At 38.9% G+C, this 19,498-nt stretch overlaps 1 protein-coding gene across 5 annotated transcripts in view; it reads left to right on the top strand.

Annotated features, from left to right (window-relative positions):
- PSD3 (pleckstrin and Sec7 domain containing 3) overlaps positions 1-19,498 on the top strand; it is a 688,004-nt gene that overhangs the window by 355,568 nt on the left and 312,938 nt on the right. The gene's annotated exons all lie outside the window — the stretch shown is intronic.

Raw genomic sequence — 19,498 nt, 5'->3', positions numbered from 1 at the left:
TAATGACTGTTTCAATCTCCTTACTGGTTATGGGTCTGTTCAGGCTTTCTATTTCTTCCTGGTTCAGTTGTGGTAGTTTATATGTTTCTAGGAATACATCCATTTCTTTCAGATTGTGAAATTTGTTGGCGTAGAGTTGCTCATAGTATGTTCTTATAATAGTTTGTATTTCTTTGGTGTTAGTTGTGATCTCTCCTTTTTCATTCATGATTTTATTTATTTGGGTCCTTTCTCTTTTCTTTTTGATAAGTCCGGCCAGGGGTTTATCAATTTTATTAATTCTTTCAAAGAACCAGCTCCTAGTTTCGTTGATTTGCTCTATTGTTTTTTTGGTTTCTATTTCATTGATTTCTGCACTGATCTTTATGATTTCTCTTCTCCTGCTGGGCTCAGGGTTTCTTTCTTGTTCTTTCTCCAGCTCCTTTAGGTGTAGGGTTAGGTTGTGTACCTGAGACCTTTCTTGTTTCTTGAGAAAGGCTTGTACCGCTATATATTTTCCTCTCAGGACTGTCTATGTTGTGTCCCACAGATTTTGAACCATTGTATTTTCATTATCATTTGTTTCCATGATGTTTTTCAATTCTTCTTTAATTTCCCGGTTGACCCATTCATTCTTTAGAAGGATGCTGTTTAGTCTCCATGTATTTGGGTTCTTTCCAAACTTCCTCTTGTGGTTGAGTTCTAGCTTCAGAGCATTGTGGTCTGAAAATATGCAAGGAATGATCCCAATCTTTTGATACCGGTTGAGTCCTGATTTAGGACCGAGGATGTGATCTATTCTGGAGAATGTTCCATGTGCACTAGAGAAGAATGTGTATTCTGTTGCTTTGGGATGAAATGTTCTAAATATATCTGTGATGTCCATCTGGTCCAGTGTGTCATTTAAGGCCTTTATTTCCTGGCTGATCTTTTGCTTGGATGATCTGTCCATTTCAGTGAGGGGGATGTTAAAGTCCCCTACTATTATTGTATTATTGTTGATGTGTTTCTTTGATTTTGTTATTAATTGGTTTATATAGTTGGCTACTCCCACGTTGTGGGCATAGATATTAAAATTGTTAGATCTTCTTGTTGGACAGACCCTTTGGGTATGATATACTGTCCTTCCTCATCTCTTATTATAGTCTTTGGCTTAAAATCTAATTGATCTGATAGAAGGATTGCCACTCCTGCTTTCTTCTGATGTCCATTAGCATGGTAAATTTTTTTCCCCTCACTTTAAATCTGGAGGTGTCTTCGGACTTAAAATGAGTTTCTTGGAGGCCACATATAGATGGGTTTTGTTTTTTTATCCATTCTGATACCCTGTGTCTTTTGATTGGGGCATTTAGCCAATTGACATTCAGGGTAACTATTGAGAGATATGGATTTAGTGCCATTGTATTGCCTGTAAGGTGACTGTTACTGTATATTGTCTCTGTTCCTTTCTGATCTACCACTTGTAGGCTCTCTCTTTGCTTAGAGGACCCCTTTCAGTATTTCCTGTAGAGCTGGTTTGGTGTTTGCAAATTCTTTCCGTTTTTGTTTGTCCTGGAAGCTTTTAATCTCTCCTTCTGTTTTCAATGATAGCCTAGCTGGATATAGTATTCTTGGCTGCATGTTTTTCTCGTTTAGTGCTCTGAATATATCATGCCAGCTCTTTCTGGCCTGCCAGGTCTCTGTGGATAAGTCAGCTGCCAATCTAATATTTTTACCATTGTATGTTACAGACTTCTTTTCCCGGGCTGCTTTCAGGATTTGCTCTTTGTCTCTAAGACTTGTAAATTTTACTATTAGGTGACGGGGTGTGGGCCTATTCTTATTGATTTTGAGGGGCATTCTCTGAACCTCCTGAATTTTGATGCTCGTTCCCTTTGCCATATTGGGGAAATTTTCCCCTATAATTCTCTCCAATATACCTTCTGCTCCCCTCTCCCTCTCTCTTTCTTCTTCTTCTGGAATCCCAATTATTCTAATGTTGTTTCGTCTTATGGTGTCACTTATCTCTCGAAATCGCCCCTTGTGGTCCAGGAGCTGTTAGTCGCTCTTTTGCTCAGGTTCTTTATTCGCTGTCATTTGGTCTTCTATATCACTAATTCTTTCTTCTGCCTCATTTATCCTATCACTGAGAGCCTCCATTTTTTATTGCACCTCATTAATAGCTTTTTTTATTTCACCTTGGTTAGATTTTAGTTCTTTTATTTCTCCAGAAAGGGCTTTTATATCTCTGGAGAGGGTTTCTCTAATATCTTCCATGCCTTTTTCGAGCCCGGCTAGAACCTTGAGAATTGTCATTCTGAACTCTAGATCTGACATATTACCAATGTCCGTATTGAGTAGGTCCCTAGCCTTCAGTACTGCCTCTTGTTCTTTTTTTTTGTGGTGAATTTCTCTGCCTTGTCATTTTGTCCAGATAAGAGTATATGAAGGAGCAAGTAAAATACGAAAAGGGTGGCAACAACCCCAGGAAAAGATGCTTTAACCAAATCAGAAGAGATCCCAAATCGTGATGGGGGAGAAAGGGGATAAAAAGAGGTTCAAAAAGAAAAGAAAAGAATTTAAAAATAGAAAACAAATAAAGAAAAGTATAAAAAAGAAAAAATATATATATTAGATAAACTAGTTAAAAAACGGTAAAAAGGAAAAGGGTAAAATTTAAATAAGATTTAGCAGAAGAAGAGAAAAAAATTGAAAAAGAAAAAAATTAAATTAACTGCAAGAGTAAAAAAATCACAGGGGAAAGCCATGAGTTCCGTGCTTTGCCTTCTCCTCCTGTGGAATTCTGCTGCTCTCCTTGGTATTGAAACTGCACTCCTGTGCTCGCTTCGGCAGCACATATACTAAAATTGAAACTGCACTCCTTGGTAGGTAAACTTGGTCTTGGCTGGATTTCTTGTTGATCTTCTGGGGGAGGGGCCTTGTGTAGTGATTCTCAAGTGTCTTTGCCCCAGGCAGAATTGCATCGCCCTTACCAGGGGCCGGGCTGAGTAATCCGCTCAGCTTTGCTTTCAGGAGCTTTTGTTCCCTGAGTACTTTCCGTAGAGTTCTGGAGGACTGGAATACAAATGGCGGCCTCCTGGTCTCTGGCCTGGAGGAGCCGAGAGCCCGGCTCCCCCCTCCTCAGTGTGCCCTCAGAGAACTGCATCCAGTAACTCCCATCTGCCTGACCTCCGGCCGAGCTCCCAGCTCACCGAGCCTGAGACCAGTTCAAGGTAACCCCGAGCTGTGAGTTTACTGTGGGCTCTGTCTCTGTAGCCGGCTTTCCAGTTCCAATACCCGCAAGCTCTGCGACACTCAGACACCCCTGATCCTTCTTTGACCCTGTGGGACCTGAGGCCACGCTGACCCCGCGTGGGCTTTGCCCCGGTTTAGCCTCTTGAGGGATGTCCCTCAGCGGAACAGACTTTTAAAAGTCCCTATTTTGTGCTCCGTTGCTCCGCCGCTTGCCGGTAGCGGGCCCCTTCCCCCAGGGTCTATCTTCCTGTCGCTTTGGATTCACTTCTCCGCCAGTCCTACCTTTCAGAAAGTGGTTGTTTTTCTGTTTCTAGAATTGCTGTTCTTCTCTTCGAGCTGCCGATGGATTTGCAGGTGTTTGCAATCTTTAGATAAGCTATCAAGCTGATCTCCTACTAGCTGAAGTAGTCTCAATCTGCTACTTCTCCGCCATCTTGACTCCTCCCCCAGTCCATATGCATTTTTTTAAAAAGATTTATTTATTTGACAGACAGAGAACACAAGTAGGTGGAGAGGCAGGCAGAGAGAGGAGGAAGCAAGCTCCCTGCCGAGCAGAGAGCCTGATGTGGGACTCGATCCTAGGACCCAGAGACCATGGCCTGAGCCGAAGGCAGAGGCTTAACCCACTGAGCCACCCAGGTGCCCTCCATATGCATTTTTAAAAACTCCTCAGATGTTTCTGATATCCCCTGAAATATGAAGGATTACTGAGTAGGATGAAGTCCAAAGGAAACATTACTTTTCTGTTGCTTTTGTAACAAATTACCCTAAATTCAGCAGTTTAAAACAACACAGATTGATTCATACTGTTTTGTATGTCACAGGTTTGGGTAGACCTAAATTTTTCTGCTCTGGGTCTCTTAAAACAAAAGTCAAGGTATAGACAGGCTTACCTCTCATTCTGAAAGCTCTGAGGGTGAATTGATTTCCAAACTCATTCAGGCTGTTGGCAGAAATCAGTTCTATGTGGTTGTAACACTAAGGTTCATTTCCTTGTGTGGCTAGTGGTCATTCTCATCTTTTAGAAGGCAGCCACATTCCTTGGCTTATGGTCCCCTTTCTCCAGCTTTATACCCAGCACTGATGGCTCAAATCTCCTCTCTCCTCAAATCCCTTTGACCTCCCTTCTGCTTCATTTCTCCTCTGCACCTTTTTTTTTGGGGGGGGGCACATCTCCTGAGTGACTATTCTGCCTTCCTCTTATGTTTTGGAGGGCTTATAGAATTAAATTGGGCCCACCCAGATCATCCAGAATAATCTTCCTGCATTAAGGTCAGTTGATTAATAACTTCAATTCTATCTGCAGAGTTTTTTTTCACAGTAGCACCTAGGGAATGAGAATTTTGGGGAGGGGAGGGCAAGCATGTTTAGAATTCTGCCTACAGTGGGTGGCCTGCGTGGCTCAATGGGTTAATCCTCTGCCTTTGGCTCCGGTCATGGTCTCAGGGTCCTAGGATAGAGCCCCGAGTCGGGCTCTCTGCTCAGCGGGGAGACTGCTTCCTCTTCTCTCTCTGCCTGCCTCTCTGCCTATTTATAATCTCTCTGTCAAATAAATAATAAATTTTAAAAATCTTAAAAAAAAAAAAGAATTCTGCCCACAGTAGAAAATTACCTATAAAATGCTGTGGGTTTTCAGAATAAAGAAATGACTTCCAACTAGGGAGCACTGAGAAAACCCCTTTTAGGAAGTAGAATTCAGTTGTCATTTAAATGGTGGTTCTTATGGATTCTGTGGAACTAGAACAGGAGAGAGAACTCTGGATGGGGTAATAGTTTTAGTATAGTATGGGGAAAGGAAAGGTGACAATGTGTGATGCACTTATAAACAGCCCTTATCCCATGAAAGCATTCCATGTGTATTGGTTATTTACTCTGAGTTATTTGAACCACTGTAGCATAAAATCAGATTTTTTTAGATTAAAGAATAGGAGGAATATCAAAAAGTTACACATCTAATGGGTAGAAGTATCATTTTTTAAAAGGACTGGGCAATTTTGTAATGTGACTTTTGTGTCAACTTCTCTTCAGCTGTTAGAACCCAGTAGAATTATATATGAAAGTTTAAAAAGTTACTTACATATTTCTAAATTTTTCAGAACTCCAAATCTGCTGATGAGAACCTAGAGATTGTGGCCTTCCATAAAAGTATACCACTCTTCCTTTATATTTCCCCACAATACTTAACTCTTGACCATTTTTAGTAGACTTTATCCTGCTATAGGTGGAGTATAATCGTAGCTTCTGTGTAGAGAGGCTGTGGCTGTGTGGCATCAATCTAAAAACTACAGCGTTATTCACTGATTTTTTTTAATAGTAATTTCATATAAAGGGAAAGTCCTTTTGATAAGCACTAAGTTCTTGGTACCAGTTATCTTCTTTTTATCTAATTTATTTATAAGCATTTATTTATTAATTCATTTATTTATAGAGGGGCGTGAGTGGCAGAGGGAGAGAGAGAGAGAGAGAGAATCATAGGCAGACTTCATTCCCAGCACGGAGCCCGACTAGGCGCTCGATCTCACAACCCTGAGGTCATGACCTGATCTGAAATCGAGTTGGACACTTCAACTGGGCCACCCAGGTGCCCCTATTTATGTTTTTAAAAAAAGATTGTATATTCATTTTTGTTTTGAAACACATCTATATAAAAAGTCTTAGAGTACTTCCTGCCAACCTTTTAAAAATACAAAGACTATAACTGCCTATAGTCATTTTTATTCAGCCTTCTAAAGGGTATGTACATAAAAGCTAGAATGATAGGACCAGCACAGCTAGCTCTGTGAACTTCTGGTGCATACTAAGCATTCTGGAATCTCTCCAGACTTTTCTTCTTAGCTCTTTCCAGTGTCTGCCTTCTTTCCTTCTCTTCCTAGCCTCTGCTCAATCCTAATATGGTGGTCCTGATAACTGGAGTGCTGTCCTTTAGCATTCTTCTTCTGTGTCTTTGAGAGGAGAAATGCCTTTTTGAGAGGAGAAATGCCTTTTTCTTGGAGTTCCTTTCTGCATTCTGAGTAAATAGTACATTCGTTATTTATATGGTAGTTTATTTAGCTATTTAGCACCTGCTTTCTTCACTGTGTTGTAGTCTTTTTATTGCTACCATCCTGCCAGGATCTCTACTGGTGTTTTGATGAAAACTTCATGCTTTCATATTCAGGATTACTGGGAACTCTCCTCATTTCATCTTTTTTTCATTCATTTTCTCACTTTTATATATTAAGATATATATTCCAGTAGTTCTAAGAGATTGCAATTTCTTTCACTTATTTCTTCATATTTCCATAATGCTACTGACTTTGAGAATATAGTTTTTTGCCTGTCTACTACATTAGTTACATTTTTTTTAAATAGGAAAAAATGAATTAAAGATACCTGAAAACTAAACCTTTAGAAACTCTCTTAGGTAACTTCTTCAAGTTATTGTGTTCTTACATTTTTCTTGTTTATAATACTTTTAATTAAGCTCACCGTAAGGATTTTCGCAGTGCTGTTAACCTCCAGTAAATGGTGTCAATACTTTGCAGGTACCCACATATATTTTTATGAAAAGGCCAAACTCTGATTTATGATATGTTTTACATTATTATTATTACTAAGGAATGGAGAATTATTTGGCAGCATTTGCATTTGAGAAGCCCTGTTTAACATTAAAAAATCGATATGTTTCTAAACTTCTCATTATTTTGTATGAGCAGAGAAGGCCATGAGCTAGCAATTCTGAAACCATTACTAGGATTAAACAAATAAATGAATAAACTATAGGTGATAAGAGCCAGGCATACTAAAAGAATAACTGGGCCAACCTGTAGAGACTCCCAAGGTCAAAGCTAGAATAATTTGAGCAAGGAATAATATTAGATTCTACCCCATAGAACAAAGTAAATATCCATTGAAAAAATGCCTAACCTCAGTGCAAACATGAGAAAATATCAAGCATACTCAAACTGAGTCCTATCCCATAGAACAGCCAGTTCTCTTCAGAAGTGTCAAGGTCATGAAAGATTGAACTATCACAGATTAGGGGAGACAAAGTGTTAATTAACCAGTGTTAATGCCCTGGTTTTGGTCATTGTAGTATAGTTTTATAAGTTAACATTATGAGAAGGCTGGGTGAAGGGTATACAGGAACTCTCTGTACTATTTGTACAACTTTTTTAAAATCTAGAATTATTTCAAAAGAAGAAGAGAAGATGATGGGTACTTAAATGTACAAAGTTGTGTGTACAAGGACATTAGTTGTAGCATTTTTCACAAAAGTGAGAAATTAAAAATAATGCAGATGTCCATTGGTAAGGGATTAAGTAAATTATGTTATACTCATATCATTAATATAGCTATTAAAAAGGCATTATGTGTACTGATATGTATATCATGCTGAAAGGTTGAGAGTATACAGTTTCATTCAGGCTGCATGGCTTTTCATCCCCTCCTCAATACCTAAAACTGATTCTGTGACATTGGCAGATTATTTCTCTTCTCTCAGTTTATCAGTTTCATCATTAGTAAATTGGAAATAATAATAGTATGTATATAAGTACATGGACTGGCTATGAAGAATAAATGTGAAAATCCATGCAAAGCTTATGCTAATAATATTTAGCACAAATAAATGGAGGGGAAAAGACCAAAATAACATTAAGTAACGAATGATGCCATTTCTGTTAAAGAAAAAAAAAAATTGTAGAGCACCTGAGTGGTTCAGTTGGTAAGCATCTGACTTTTTTTTTTTTTTTTTTCCCAGTCCAGGTCATGGTTTTGAGGTCATGCGTTGAGCCCTCTGTCAGACTCTGCATTCAATACCAAGTCTGCTTGAGATTATATCTCTCCCTCTGCCCCTCCGCCTTGGTCATGCACACTCTCTCTCTCTCTCTAAATAAGTAAATAAAATCTTTAAAGAAAAAATAAAGTCTATTAAAAAAACATATGTATGAATCTTAAAGATCAGATAGTAATATCTTAATGGTGGTGGTGTTAGAGGAGGTTGGCAGATTAGGGAACTTGCACTTTCTTCTTTTTTGAACTTGCACTTTCTAAGTTAAACTTTAAAAATGTATTTTCCATAAAGTATACAATTAGGCAAGCATAGAAGCCTACTTCAATAATTATTAAATAAAAATTATTATTATTTTTTAAAGATTTTTTTATTTATTTATTTGACAGAGAGAGATCACAAGTAGGCAGAGAGGCAGGCAGAGAGAGAGGAAGGGAAGCAGGCTCCCTGCTGAGCAGAGAGCCCGATGCAGGACTCAGTCCCAGGACCCTGAGATCATGACCTGAGCCGAAGGCAGCGGCTTAACCCACTGAGCCACCCAGGCGCCCAAAAAAATTATTAAATAGAAATAATTATTAATAGAAATGAGAACTCTGTGGCTAATGGGATTGGTTAGTCATTCTGGAAGAGTCTTCAAGATCATATGACTTGTGTTCTCTTACAGTGGAAAGTAGAAGAGGTTTGGCTCTGCTCTTCGCCATGCAAAGCTAGTCAGTATCAAATACTGTGCAACATGGTTCTCGACTTGGAAAATGAGGAACTTAATGGCTCTAGCTGATTATTCTAAGCTGTGGAAGGTTATTATTAGGATAAATGTGACCAGCTTTTTGTCTTCATGGGATCTAACCCAAAAGGCCTAAATTATAGAGGTTAGCCAGAAATAAGTAGTTTTGGAAATCTTTATTAGAATGTTTAAACTTTGGAGAAGAGCACCAAAATGATACAATCTCTAGGCTTATGTTAAAAATAGGATAGATATCCATTGCTTTTTGATCCTTAGGTAGTGGTGACCCATCTGAGTTACGGTGTAAGCCAGAATTCACTGATATGATAACAAAAGCCGTTTGTATTTGTCTACAGCATAGATAGAATCTACATGTGCAGATACCTGTAAGTAACTACGGATTTTTGAAGAATATCCTTAATTCATATTTTGGATATGATATCAACTTGTTTGTGTTTCTTGTTGGGTTTTTAAATTTAATTTTTTTTCTTCATACTTGCTTCAGTACCTGTGATGTTCTAAAGTTCTTTATAGTCCTAGGGCTCTGTGCTCGACTACTCTGAACTGTACAGGTCTATGAGGCAGATTTAGATACATCTCTCTTTGTAGTTTTAGACTATACTGGGTTTCTAAAAGGATCACAGGGTAGAACTGGATGAAATCTTAAAAATAAGTGTATTCCAGGGATATAGGAGGACTATTTCTAGAAATTGGAATAAAAGGTAAAATGTTCTTCTGTTCTTTTGCATTTGTAATTCCTTTTTTAATATCTTCCCTATAATAGGCCTCTCAAATTTGAATCGCTAAAGCTTTCCAAAGGAAAAAAAAAGCAAAAATGTTGAAAGGATATTTTCCTCATTTAATTCTTCATAATATTTTTACACTCTTTCCTCCTGGTTTTGTTAAACATTTTTGTTCAAATATACAATATTGGTTGACCTGCTATTTTAAAATCATTTAGATTTTGTTTGTGTTTCACTTTTCCTTCAGGATTCCACCTGTTTTTTTTCTTCTCTTTGCAACAGTCACTGTTTCATCCATGGTAACAGAATGGCAGAGAATTTTTCTTTTATGATAAAATTAGATGCAGTGCATCGAAGCCCATATATTATATTGCAATCTCTGAGGAGCTTAATGTAGGTAAGAGAGGGCATCCCCAAATGCAGTGTGCTTGTAGATAAGGTACTGGTAGATCATCTTAGCTCAAGATTGGGTTATACAATATTACATTTTAAAGGTACTGGTGTATATAGCTAGTGGCCACATGTAAGTGTAGAGTCTGTACATGAATAGCACAGCTGGAATATCAGTAAGAATTTTTACTTTCTCCTAAATACTTTGGTTTCTTAAATTCTAGAATTTTCATATGAGATAAAATTGGCTAGCTGTAGTGGGCATAGCTCATGTGAGCCAGTGCTATGAAGGTGGGATCATGAGAATAACAAGTCTAGGGAAAGAGCAATGGACTTTTAGAGTCACATCATCTTGAGTGTAGTTTTGTCTCTGCTTCTTCCTGGCTTGGTGATATTGGGCACATTATTGAAGTTTTCTGAGGATCCTTTCTCTAACTGTGAGGTGGAGATAATATTAAATCCCCTTAAACAGTTGTTATAAGGATTAAATTAGATCATGTGTATCAGAACGTTCAGCACATCCTCTGGCTCATAACTAGTACCTTGCTACCCTATCCCACTTGTTTTAATCTACCTCTTGCCCAGTGCTTTGTTTTCTAATATTTAAAAAACAGACAACAGAAAATATCACTTAAGTCAAATTTTAAAAATAAGAAAAATTTTTTCTAAAATATATTGCTTAAGTCCCTTTCATATATTTGGGCCTGAAAATTCTTATTATAAGTTTTCTTTCTTCTTTTCATTCTTTCATTCATTGTTAGTCAGTGAATGTGCTAGAACATCTCTCTGGAAGACAAGATAAACCCTTAGGAAGGCACCCAAGCTCACACTCAGCAGAATATTCAAAGACAAAGCCCTGAAGCAGATATACTGAACCTTGCGGGAGCTAGAAGGTGTGGGAGGGTTAAGGTTGGCTCCACAAAGGAGGTTGAAGCAACGTTTAAGCAAAATTAGGAGGAATAGGAGACAAAATGGCAGGAATAGAGGGAATAATTTATTCATTTGGATCTGGGGATGAGTGAGAGAGAGGATTTCTGGATGCCAGTGGTGCCATTTCACTAAGATTACAAATACATGGGCAATTTTATTAGAGCTGGAGGTGGTTTAAAAGGTTTCCTACTCTGATGTCCCTGAAATTTTAGATGAGGGAACTGAGGAACTATTAAAGGTAGGCTCAAAGAGGAATTGAGATTTTTTCCAGCTCACTCAGACTGCTTTCCCTGCTTTATTAGGAGTGTAGTAATTTGATTACTCAAAGAGTCCCTAAAGAATGGGACCTAAGGTATGATGTGTTTTACTTGAGAATTTTACACATGAAACACCAAGGCATTTCTGTCTTTGTAGCAAGAGAAGGTCACTGCAAGCTGTCAGAATTGAGGAGGAGGAGTAAAGTGGAAAAGAAAAAGGGTAGAGCTGAGGTCAGATTCTGAGGAGTGAGTAGGTTGCCAACACCCATTGCTAGTAAAAGCAGTGTGGGAGGGATCTGGGGTGAGTTAACACAGCAGGAGCTGTCAGCTTGGAGCCTGGGTCAGTGTCTGGTTCAGCAGGCCAGTTGGAGATCAGACAAGGGCACAACAGACAAGGAAGCAAGGCCATGTTACGTGAATATGGAGTTGGTGCCGAAAAGTAGCTTGGGGAGCTTCTGTGGAGGTGGCCTGAGGACCTCTCCCATAGACTGGGCTTGCCACTGTGGCTCTTCGGTGTTTGGCTGACATCTAACATCTTGTAGTTTTGTTTCTCTGATCTTTTTCATGAAATAGAAAGTTACCAAGCAGTCTCCTAGCCCGGATTTGATGTTACATTATTTGTGGTATCTTGAAAATTTCTTTTTGGATAGAACCCATGTTTTAAAAATAGTGTCTGCCTTTGGCTCAGGTCCTAGGATTGAGCCTTACATTTCCCCTATCCCTCTGTCTCTCCTCTTGTTTGTGTTTGCTCTCTTTCTCTCTCTCTGTCAAGTAAATAAAATCTTTAAAAAAAAATAAAAATAGGGGCTGGGTGGATCAGTGGGTTAAAGCCTCTGCCTTCGACTCAGGTCATGATCCCAGGGTCCTAGGATCGAGCCCCGCATCGGGCTCTCTGCTCAGTGAGGAGCCTGCTTCCCTTCCTCTCTCTGCCTGCCTCTCTGCCTACTTGTCATCTCTGTCTGTCAAATAAATAAATAAAATTTTAAAAAATAAAATAAAAACTGCTAATAGTGTTAATTTCAACTAGTCTTATAGAATTAAAAAATAATTTGGGTTTTTTTTTGCTACTAAAAGATAGAATAGGTTAGAAATCTGTGACTATGTTTATTAATAAGTAAAAAGTAGACAGTATTTATAAAATGATCCTCTTATCTATAACTCCTAGACACATGAAAAATGGAAGTTTAAAAAATAAATTTTAGAGTATATAATCCTTTTCTTCATTTCTAACCGTATAATAAAACACAGATGTTTTAGGAAATTTTATGGTTCACCATGGAGTTCAAACAAATGTATTTATATTTGATGTTTCCCAGGTTTGCCCAGCCCTCTGTTTCTTTAAATACTGATGGTATTTCAGCAGTGAGCCTGTAACTAATAATTAAGCATAGGAACACCCATTTTTTCCCTTATATATCCTAGTTTTTCTTGCACAAAGATTTGTTTATTGCCTAAAGTCTATTTCTTCTGGGAGAATCATATGTTTCCTTGTTACTGATTATAGCTGAGCATAGTTTTCAATCTAAATGAGTTTTTCAGTAGCTTAAAATTTTCTTTTTATTTATTTATTTATTTATTTTTTAAAGATTTTATTTATTTATTTGACAGAGAGAAATCACAAGTAGACGGAGAGGGAGGCAGAGAGAGAGAGGGAAGCAGGCTCCCTGCTGAGCAGAGAGCCCGATGCAGGACTCAGTCCCAGGACCCTGAGATCATGACCTGAGCCGAAGGCAGCGGCTTAACCCACTGAGCCACCCAAGTGCCCAAAATTTTCTTTTTTAAGGATATTTATCAATAGATTCTTATCCACTTGATTTTTTCCTGCTTTTCCATATATGCTTTCCAAAATTATTTTTAACATTGAACTTATTAACTAAATCACTAAGTAAAAGTCAGCCTCTTGTCCGAATTGTTATGAGCAATCTGTGACACCTAGGGGCCAGAGATTCTTCTTAAAAGGAAAAGACAAATCATTCTTTTTTCCTGTTTTTGTCTTGTAAATATATTAAGACAACTTTAGAAAAAAAAATCACTAGAATTTCTTTTTTTTTTTTAATTGATGCAGCATTCCAAGATTTATTGCTTATGTATAACACCCAGTGCTCCAATACGTGCCCTCCTTACTACTTACCACCAGGCTCATGCATCCCCCACCCCTCCCCTCCAAAACCATCAGTTTGATTCTCAGGGTCCACAGTCTCTTTTTTTTTATCTCTTTCGTGAACAGAACAAAGTCATGTAGTAGCCATGTATGAATCACTAGAATTTCTTAAAGAACACTTTTTTTGAGAGAGAGAGGAGGTGGTTAGAAAGCTTACCTTTGTCTGCTTTTTAGCAATCCAGAAAGACCACTTCTGGAACATGATCAGTTCATTAAAGGCATAATCAACCCTTCTACCTGTTTGATGTTTATATCTCTTTCATTCAACAATGTACCATTGTTCTGGTAACTGGTATGAGTCTTCATTTTGATGCTGAGAGTCAGGTGCCAGTTTGGCATTCAGACTTACTCTTGTTATGGTTTAACCTGTGATAGAATTGAGATATCCAGTAATGAGTAGAGTTTTCAAAATTTAATGTGCAGTATGTATGGTAGACCCCCTTTTTAGGATGATGACTGTGTGGATTCATATGTAGCCCCTGATGGATTGTGTCCCTGGAAAAAAACAGCTACATATAGTAAAACATATTGGTCCTGACAACATGGATGTTATTTAGTCTTAGGTCATTAGGGTTAGAAGTCACTCCTGACATGATTCTGATGTACCCTCTCTGTTCACAAATGGGTTTCAGGGAGATAGTGACTTACTCAAGCTCCTAGTCAGTAAGGTTAGGCAAAGACAGAATAGAGAGGAGTAAAGCTAGCTAATTCTCTTTTCTTAACTGCCATGGTTTTCCTACCTGCCAGGATGCCCTCTTGAATTTGAAATGACATGCAAAACTGATTACTGGCAAGTCATGATAATAGTCTGTGGTGCAGATGCTAAGGTCTGGAATTAACACTCAGTTCTGGTTTTTTGCCAGTGCCCCATGTCAGGGATTCAGATTTCCTGATTTACACTGCATTGTTCTTCTCCCAACCTCACACTGAAGGACTTTTTTTTTTCCAATTTATTTATTTTCAGAAAAACATTATTCATTATTTTTTCACCACACCCAGTGCTCCATGCAAGCCGTGCCCTCTATAATACCCACCACCTGGTACCACAAACTCCCACTCCCCCACCACTTCAAACCCCTCGGATTGTTTTTCAGAGTCCATAGTCTCTCGTGGTTCACCTCCCCTTCCAATTTACCCCAACTCCCTTCTCCTCTCTAACGCCCCTTGTCCTCCATGCTATTTGTTATGCTCCACAAATAAGTGAAACCATATGATAATTGACTCTCTCTGCTTGACTTATTTCACTCAGCATAATCTCTTCCAGTCCCGTCCATGTTGCTACAAAAGTTGGGTATTCATCCTTTCTGATGGAGGCATAATACTCCATAGTGTATATGGACCACATCTTCCTTATCCATTCATCCGTTGAAGGGCATCTTGGTTCTTTCCATAGTTTGGCGACTGTGGCCATTGCTGCTATAAACATTGGGGTACAGATGGCCCTTCTTTTCACGACATCTGTATCTTTGGGGTAAATATCCAGGAGTGCAATTGCAGGGTCATAGGGAAGCTCTATTTTTAATTTCTTGAGGAATCTCCACACTGTTCTCCAAAGAGGCTGCACCAACTTGCATTCCCACCAACAGTGGAAGAGGGTTCCCCTTTCTCCACATCCTCTCCAACACATGTTGTTTCCTGTTTTGTTAATTTTGGCCATTCTAACTGGTGTAAGGTGATATCTCAATGTGGTTTTAATTTGAATCTCCCTGAGGGCTAATGATGATGAGCATTTTTTTTTCCAATTTATTTATTTTCAGAAAAACAGTATTCATTATTTTTTCACCACACCCAGTGCTCCATGCAAGCTGTGCCCTCTATAATACCCACCACCTGGTACCCCAACCTCCCACCCCCCCGCCACTTCAAACCCCTCAGATTGTTTTTCAGAGTCCATAGTCTCTCATGGTTCATCTCCCCTTCCAATTTACCCAAAAGCACATACCCTCCCCAATGTCCATAACCCTACCCCCCTTCTCCCAACCCCCCTCCCCCCAGCAACCCACAGTTTGTTTCGTGAGGTTAAGAGTCACTTATGGTTTCTCTCCCTCCCTATCCCATCTTGTTTCATGAATTCTTCTCCTACCCACTTAAGCCCCCATGTTGCATCACCACTCCCTCATATCAGGGAGATCATATGATAGTTGTCTTTCTCCGCTTGACTTATTTCGCTAAGCATGATATGCTCTAGTTCCAGATGATGAGCATTTTTTCATGTGTCTGATAGCCATTTGTATTTCTTGATTGGAGAAGTGTCTGTTCATATCTTCTCCCCATTTTTTGATGTGTTTGTCTGTTTCGTGTGGGTTGAGTTTGAGGAGTTCATTATAGATCCTGGATATCAACCTTTTGTCTGTACTGTCATTTGCAGATATCTTCTCCCATTCCGTGGGTTGCCTCTTTGTTTTTTTGACTGTTTCCTTTGCTGTGCAGAAGCTTTTGGTTTTGATGAAGTCCCAGAAGTTTATTTTCGCTTTTGTTTCCTTTGCCTTTGGAGACGTATCTTGAAAGAAGTTGCTGTGGCTGATATCAAAGAGATTACTGCCTATGTTCTCCTCTAAGATTCTGATAGATTCCTGTCTCACGTTGAGGTCTTTTATCCATTTTGAGTTGATCTTTGTGTACGGTGTAAGAGAATGGTCAAGTTTCATTCTTCTACATATAGCTGTCCAGTTTTCCCAGCACCATTTATTGAAGAGACTGTCTTTTTTCCACTGTATATTTTTTCCTGTTTTGCCGAAGATTAATTGACCATAGAGTTGAGGGTCCATATCAGGGCTCTCTACTCTGTTCCACTGGTCTATGTGTCTGTTTTTATGCAAGTACCATGCTGTCTTGGTGATCACAGCTTTGTAATAAAGCTTGAAATCAGGTAACGTGATGCCGCCAGCTTTATTTTTGTTTTTCAACACTTCCTTAGCGATTCGGGGTCTCTTCTGATTCCATACAAATTTTAGGATTATTTGCTCCAGCTCTTTGAAGAATGCCGGTGGAATTTTGATCGGAATGGCATTAAAAGTATAGATTGCTATAGGCAGTATAGACATTTTAACAATGTTTATTCTTCCGATCCAAGAGCATGGAATGGTCTTCCATCTTTTTGTGTCTTCTTCAATTTCTTTCATGAGTGTTCTATAGTTCCTCAAGTATAGATCCTTTACCTCTTTAGTTTGGTTTATTCCCAGGTATCTTATGGTTCTTGGTGCTATAGTAAATGGAATCGATTCTCTAATTTCCCTTTCTGTATTTTCATTGTTAGTGTATAAGAAAGCCACTGATTTCTGCACATTGACTTTGTATCCTGCCACGTTGCTGAATTGCTGTATGAGTTCTATTAGTTTGGGGGTGGAGTCTTTTGGGTTTTCCATATAAAGAATCATGTCATCTGCGAAGAGAGAGAGTTTGACTTCTTCATTACCAATTTGGATACCTTTTATTTCTCTCTGTTGTCTGATTGCTGTTGCTAGGACTTCTAATACTATGTTGAACAAGAGTGGTGAAAGTGGGCATCCTTGTCTTGTTCCTGATCTCAAGGGGAAGGCTGCAAGCTTTTTCCCATTGAGGATGATATTTGCTGTGGGTCTTTCATAGATAGATTTGATGAGGTTCAGGAATGTTCCCTCTATCCCTATACTTTGAAGCATTTTAATCAGGAACGGATGCTGGATTTTGTCAAATGCTTTTTCTGCATCAATTGAGAGGACCATTTGGTTCTTCTCTCTTCTCATATTAATTTGTTGTATCACATTGATTGATTTGCGAATGTTGAACCATCCTTGTAGCCCAGGGATGAATCCCACCTGATCATGGTGGATAATCTTTTTAATGTGTTGTTGGATCCTGTTGGCTAGGATCTTGTTGAGAATCTTAGCATCTATATTCATCAGTGATATTGGTCTGAAATTCTCCTTTTTGGTATGGTCCTTGCCTGGTTTGGGGATCAGGGTAATGCTGGCTTCATAGAAAGAGTCTGGAAGTTTTCCTTCTGCTTCATTTTTTTGAAACAGCTTCAGGAGAATAGGTGTTATTTCTTCTTGGAAGGTTTGGTAGAATGCCCCAGGGAATCCGTCAGGTCCTGGGCTCTTGTTTTTTGGGAGATTTTTGATCACTGCTTCAATCTCGTTATTAGATATCGGTCTATTCAGGTTGTCGATTGCTTCCTGGTTCAATTTTGGTATTTTATATTTTTCCAGGAATGCATCCATTTCATCTAGGTTGCTAATTTATTGGCATATAACTGTTCGTAATACCTTCTAATGATTGTTTCCACTTCTTGGCGTTAGTTGTGATCTCTCCCTTTTCATTCATAATTTTATGAATTTGGGATTTCTCTCTTTTCTTTCGGATTAGTGTAGCCAGTGGCTTATCGATCTTATTGATTCTTTCAAAAAACCAGCTTCTAGTTTCATTGATACGTTCTACTGTATCTCTGGTTTCTCCCTCATTGATCTCAGCTCTAATCTTGATGATTTCCCTTCTTATGTGTGGAGTTGGTTTGATTTGTTGTTGATCCTCCAGTTCTTTAAGGTGTAGAGACAGCTGGTGTGTTCTGGATTTTTCAATTATTTTGAGCAAGGCTTGGATGGCTATATATTTTCCCCTTAGGACCGCCTTTGCTGTATCCCATAGGTTTTGGACCGAAGTGTCTTCATTCTCATTGGTTTCCATGAATTGTTTCAGTTCTTCTTTGAAGTCCTGGTTGATCCAAGCATTCTTAAGCAAGGTGGTCTTTAGCTTCCAGGTGTTTGAGTTCCTTCGGAACTTTTCCTTGTGATTGAGCTCCAGTTTCAAAGCATTGTGATCTGAGAATATGCAGGGAATAATCTCAGTCTTTTGGTATCGGCTGAGTCCTGATTTGTGACCCAGTATATGGTCTATTCTGGAGAAGGTTCCGTGTGCACTTGAGAAGAATGAGTATTCTGCTGTTTTAGGGTGGAATGTTCTGTATATATCTATGAGATCCATCTGGTCCAATGTGTCATTCAATGCTCTTGTTTCTTTATTGATTTTCTGCTTCGATGATCTGTCTAGTTCTGAAAGAGGCGTGTTAAGATCTCCTACGATTAGTGTATTCATATCAATATGACTCTTTATCTTGATTAACAGTTTTCTTAAGAATTGGCTGCTCCCATATTGGGAGCATAGATATTTACAATTGTTAGATCATCTTGGTGGATAGTCCCTTTAAGGATTATGTAGTGTCCTTCTGTATCTCTGACTACAGTCTTTAGTTTGAAGTCTAATTTATCTGATATGAGAATCGCTACCCCCAGCCTTCTTTTGAGTCCCATTGGCATGAAAGATGCTTCTCCACCCCTTTACTTTCAGTCTGCATGTATCTTTAGGTTCAAAATGGGTCTCTTGTAGACAGCATATGGATGGGTCCTGTCGTTTTATCCAATCTGCAACCCTATGCCGTTTTATGGGTGCTTTTAGGCCATTCACATTGAGAGTGATTATTGATAGATACGTTTTTATTGACATCGAGTTACCTTTGAAGTCTTTCTTTCTGTAGAATGTCTCTATATTTCTGTTCAATGCTATTCTTGGGATTTTTCCTCTTTTCTAGAACCCCCCTTAATATTTCCTGCAGTGTCGGCTTGGTGTTTGCATAGTCTTTTAAGCCTTGCCGGTCTTGGAAACTCTTTATCTCTCCATCCATTTTGAATGTCAGTCTTGCTGGATAAAGTATTCTTGGCTGCATGTTCTTCTCATTTAGTGCCCTGAATATATCTTGCCAGCCTCTTCTGGCTTGCCAGTTCTCTGTGGACAGGTCTGACGTTATTCTGATGGGCTTCCCTCTGTAAGTAAGGAGCCTCTTTGCCCTGGCAGCTTTCAAGAGATTATACCTACAATTATAATTTCACAATTTGACTATCAGGTGTCGTGATGTTTTTTTGGAGTGTATAATCTTGGGTGGAGACCGTTCAGCCTCTTGTACATGAATGCTGGTTTCATTCGCGAGATTCGGAAAATTTTCATTTAGGACTTGTTCCACGATATCTTCTAGACTTCTTTCTTTCTCCTCCCCTTTAGGAATTCCAATAATTTTGACGTTGGAACGCTTCATGGCATCATTTATTTCCCTAATTCTGCTTTCGTGGGATCTAAGCTGTTTGTTCCAGGCTTCCTCCTGATCCTTTCTCTCTACCTGTTTGTCTTCCAGATCACTAATTCTATCTTCTGTCTCAGTTAACCCTAGCTTTGAGAGAGTTTAGATTGGATTGGAACTCATTGAGAGCATTGTGGACCTCCTCCCTGGTAGCTTTGAGCTCCGCCCTAACATTGTGAACATCCTGTCTGGTCGCTTTC

Source organism: Neovison vison, chromosome 11, assembly GCF_020171115.1.
Source record: "Neovison vison isolate M4711 chromosome 11, ASM_NN_V1, whole genome shotgun sequence".
Classification (NCBI taxonomy): Eukaryota; Metazoa; Chordata; class Mammalia; order Carnivora; family Mustelidae; genus Neogale; species Neogale vison.
Note: the sequence above shows the minus strand (reverse complement) of the source record. Positions and strands in the feature narration are given on the sequence as shown.